Below are 5,300 nucleotides of genomic sequence, written 5' to 3'. Positions count from 1 at the left end.
GGGCGGCTCTGCCTCTCAGCAGGCCGCTGCTCCTGTTCTGCCGGTGGGTCTCAGGCCCGCCTACCTTGCAGGAGTGGTTGGCAGCTCTGCCCCTCCGCGGGCCACTGGGCCTTTTCTGTTGGTGGTCACAGTTCCGTCTACCTTGCAGGCGCCTGCTTCATGATTTAAATAGCCAAATAATGCCAAATTGAATTTCTGATAACAACGTTAAGTGGTACCTTAGGACTATATGCCAGGAAAGCCTTTCCCCAATGATAATCAATTAATGAAATTAAGGGAAGATTTAACTTTGGAAGCTTGAGGAATAATTTGTTGGTATGAAGCTTTTTCTTCTACTTGGTTTGGACATTCTAGATTATAAATAAATGGTTTAATAATGTTGGTGTCTCTTTAAAATTAGTTTACCCCAAACAAATCTTTCCTGGGCTGCTACTGAAGGTTTTATTTTTTCAGTATGTACCTGATACATGTTCTTCATATGGTCTCTCTTTGAAAGCATTATTGTCTTAAGATTTATGATGCCTGTAATCATCCCAGTGACTTGGAAGGCTGAGACAGGAAGATCACACGTTCAAGGCCAAGGCCAGCTTCAGTAACTTAGTGAGACCCTGGGTCAAAATAAAAAGGGAGAATGCTGAGGATGTAGGTTAGTGGTGGAGCACTCCTGGCTTCAATCCCCAGTATAACACACACACAAAGATTTAAAGATGGCAATTATCTTTCAATTTAACAAATCAGCAAGATTGCAAAGAGCCTCATATATATAATCTCATTTGTTCTAGACACATTATTTTTTAAGATTTATTTTTTTAGTTATAAGTGAACACAATATCTTTATTTTATTTTTATGTGGTGCTGAGGATCGAACCCAGTGCCTCACACATGCCAGGTGAGTGCTCTACCTCTGAGCCACAACCCCAGCCCTAGAATATTATTGTGAAGCAGGGAAAGGTTAAGATTTGTGCCTTTCTGCCAAATATAAGGAAAAGAATGTAAGTCAAGGTCTCAAGATTATAATCTGAATAGTTTCTGTCTCCTAACATAGTATATTTCTGAATTACTAGGTCAGATATCTTTTCAAGTAGCACAGTGGAAAATAAGTGAAAATTACTGTTAGGGGGATCAAGTAGGTAAGAAGTTAGGGGTCTAAATAATGAAACAAACAAAAACTCCACCAGATACTAGGGAATCAAACAGAAAATTTAGCTTCATATCTGGAGACTATGGGAGAATTTACAAATAAAGTTCAAATGCAAAAGGACAAACTTATAGAAAGAAAACTTTTAAAATGAAGCCAGGATTATAATGGCACACACATGCCTATAGTCTCAGCTACTTTAGATGCTGTGGTAGGAGGATTCCGTGACCCCAGGAATTTAAGACCAGCATGGGCAATATAGAGAGACCTCATCTCTTAAAAATAAATAAATAAATAAATAAGGGCTGGAGTTGTGACTCAATGGTAGAGCACTTGCCTAGCACATGTGAGGCACTGGGTTTGATCCTCAGCACCACATAAAAATAAATAAATAAATAAATAAAGGTATTGTGTCCATCTATGACTAAAATAAATAAATAGATAAATAGATAAGATAAATAAATAAGTAAAATCAAGCTAGAAGATAGTATGCAAGAGTTGTAGTTTTGTACTTCTAACAGTTTTGGATTTGTTTTGTTTTTCTTTCTATGGTGGTAGAGATTGAACCCAGGGCCCTGCACATGCTAAGTGCATGCTCTATTAGTAAGCTATACCCCAAGGAAACATAACTGATTAAGGAACTCTGTACATTGTGGGATCTCAAGTTTATATGTTGCCTCGAGCTTAAGAATCTAAATGGAGAGGAATAAAAATAGTAAAACTGCATCAATATGACTAAACCCATTAAAAATGGTTATAAAACTGGGTGTGATGACACATGCCTATAATCCCAGCAAGTCAGGAGGCTGAGGCAGGAGGGTCACAAGTTTGAGGTCAACCTCAGCAATATACTGAATACCTGTCTCAAAATAAAACAAGCAAACAAAAAGGGCTGGCTATGTAGCTCAGTGATAGAACACCTGTGGGTTCAATCCCCAGTACCAATAAAAAAAAAACTTATATGGTTTCTACTATGGAAAGAGAGCTAGCTTGCAGCAATGAACTTCAAAACCTTAGAAATTTGAAATATCTTATAATAATAATCAAGCAAATGAAGGTGAGAGTCTGAGATTAGCTTGGGGTGGAAGGGGGGAGGAAGGAGAGGGGGAATATTTGTGCCCATGTGGTATTGTTTTGGGATTGATCATCCAGGGCTTTTAGCTAAGTTTTGATTGGGGAGGATGAGAACTTTATTGAACAAAAGTAGGGGTGCACCAGGAATATTAATTCATTTTTGTTATTATAATGAAATACATGAATTATTATAACTCTATAAAGAAAAGAGGTATCTTTGCTGCATAGTTTTGGATGCAGAAAGTCCAAACAGTATGGTGAAGGATGTGTCCCCATGACATGAAGCAGGAGCTCATATGAGAAGAAGAGATCCACATGACCAAACGGAAAACAAGAGAGAATATAAGGGGCTGGGCTTGCTCCTTTTATAATAGCCTGGTCTTAGAAACTAGTTCAGTGTCACAAAAGAACTGGGGTCCTAATTAGAATAAGATATATTCCATACTTGTATAATTATATCAAATGGGCTCTACAGTCATGTAGAACTGCCTTAAACCCTTCCAAGGGCAGGACCTCCAATAATCTAAGAACCTCCCAGTAAGCTCCCCACCTTTTAAAGGTTCTATCACCCCCAACATCACCACATTGAGGACCAAGCCTCCAACATGTGAACCTTGGGGACAAACCACATCCAAACCATGGACCAGGAATGACCTTCTCTTGCCCATCCCCCACCCCTTATACACATATTAATTGTGGTCTTGGAGATCTTTCTGCAACTGAGAGGATCAGAATTCTTCCTGTGCTCCTGGAGTCCAGAAGCTGAGCTCACTGCAGCACACACATTTCTCTTACACTGGAAAGCTGGATTCTGTTGCTTCCTAGATTGTGTGAGGTCGATGTATTCTAAGAGTCTTTGAACAATTCTGTGGGACTGTGACATGAAAGCCCCCCTGTTAATATCAGCTATGAGAGAACAACTGAAACTCTAGCTCTAGAGGTGGAAGAGAAGGACTTCCCAGCAACAGTAATTCTCAGCCCCTCAATTAAATTCCTGAGCCTTGGTAGGTGCTGAGTCTGATTGGTTTAGCATGTCCTAAACTCTTAGTATTCATTTTGTGACATAAAATATAATCTGAGGAACCTCAAAGACAGAATGTTGAGAAAAGTTAGTCAGACATAATAGAGTACATGCTGTATGATCCTATTTATATGGCATTCAAGAAAAGGCAAAATAAATCTATAGATATAGAAATCAGACCAACTCTACCTCTGGAGGTGGGATTGACTAGGAGGTGGGCATGAAGATCTGAGTTGTGTACAGAAGTATATGTTTGTCAAACTCATGGAGCTGTAGTTAATGCTTGATTTAAAATAAAATAAAATAAGCTGGCCATGGTGGTGCATGCTTGTATTCCCAGCTACTCTAGAGGCAAGGCAGGACGATAGCTTGAGCCCAGGAGTTCAGGGCCAACCTGGGAAACATAGAGTAAGACCCTGACTCTGTTTTGTTGTTGTTGTTGTTACTAGGGATTGAACCCTGAGGGGATCTACCACTGAGGAATATCCGTAGCCCTTTTTATTTTCAGATAGGGTCTGGCTAAGTTGCTCCAGCAGGCCTCAACCTTATGATCGTCCTGCCTTGGCCTCCCAGGTTGTTGGGATTAAAGGCATGTGCCATCATGCCCAATTCCCTGATTCTTTAAAAACCTAAGAAAAATATTAAAAGCACTGATATCTTCATTGACAGCTAGTGAATCTACCAAGAACCTCTGCCTATACTTTCTCAGTGACATGGTCCACTGAGAAGCAATATATGTATGGGTTTAGGTTACTGGATTTGGAGTTAGCAGATCTGGGATGAAATCCTAGTTTCAGCATTTACAAGCAGTATGATCTGAGCTTCATTTTTTCATCTGTAAAATGTGTATCATAATAACAATAATTACCCCTAAGGGTATTTTGTCATGAGGCTTAAATGAGATACTGTATGCAAAAACTTTTGGTCACATGGTGCTAGATATTTCTGTAGTGACTAAACACATAGTATCTTTCAAACTTGGTTTTAAGAAATATTTATGTGTTATGATTTGGGTCTTAAATATCCCCCAAAAGCCATGTGCTAAAGGCTTTATTGCCAGCCTATGTTGCTATTGGAGGGTGGTAAAATCTTTAGGAGGTGGGGCCTAGTAGAAGGAAGTAGCTCACTGAGGGCATGTCCTTAAAGGGTATATTGGGCCAGGCCTGGAGGCCCAAATCTGTAATTCCATCAACTCAGGAGGATCAAAAGTTCAAGGTCAGCCTCAGCAACTTAGGAGGCCCTAAGCAACTTAGGGAGAAACTGTCTCAAAAACAAATAACCCAATCAATAAATGGGCTAAGGAACTGAATAGACACTTTACAGAAGAAGAAACACAATTGATCAACAAACATGAAAAAAATGTTCATCATCTCTAGTAATTAGAGAAATATGAATCAAAACTACTTTAAGATTTCATCTCACTCCAATCAAAATGACATTTATCAAGAATACAAGCAATACTAACTGTTGGTGAGGAGGTGGGGAAAAAGGTACACTCATACATTGCTGGTGGCACTGCAAATTGGTGCAACCACTATGGAAAGCAGTATGGAGATTCCTTAGAAAACTTGGAATGGAACCACCATTTGACCCAGCTATCCTACTCCTTGGTCTGTATACCCAGAGGACTTAAAATCAGCATACTACAGTGACATAACCACATCAATGTTTATAGCAGCTCAATTCACAATAACTAAACCATGGAACCAAACTAGATGTCCTTCAATAGATGAATGGATAAAGAAAATGTGGTACATATATATACAACAGAATATTACTCAGCCTTAAAGACCTGAAATTATGGCATTTGCAGGTGAATGTATGGAACTAGAGAATACTGTGTTAAGTGAAATAAGACAATCCAAAAGAACCAAAAGCTGAATGTTTCTCTGATATGCTGATGCTAATCCATAGTGGGGTGGGAGGATAGGGAAGAATGAAGGAACTTTGGTTTGCGTAGAGGGGAGTCAGGGGAAGGGTGGGGTTGTGGTGATAGGAAGGACACAGAAAGAAAAAGACATTATTAATGTATACATATGTATAATTACACTAGTGGTATGACACTGA

This window comes from Marmota marmota, unplaced genomic scaffold (assembly GCF_001458135.2).
Source record: "Marmota marmota marmota unplaced genomic scaffold, marMar, whole genome shotgun sequence".
Taxonomy (NCBI): Eukaryota; Metazoa; Chordata; class Mammalia; order Rodentia; family Sciuridae; genus Marmota; species Marmota marmota.
The sequence above is the reverse complement of the archived record's forward strand: the minus strand, read 5'-3'. Positions refer to the sequence as shown.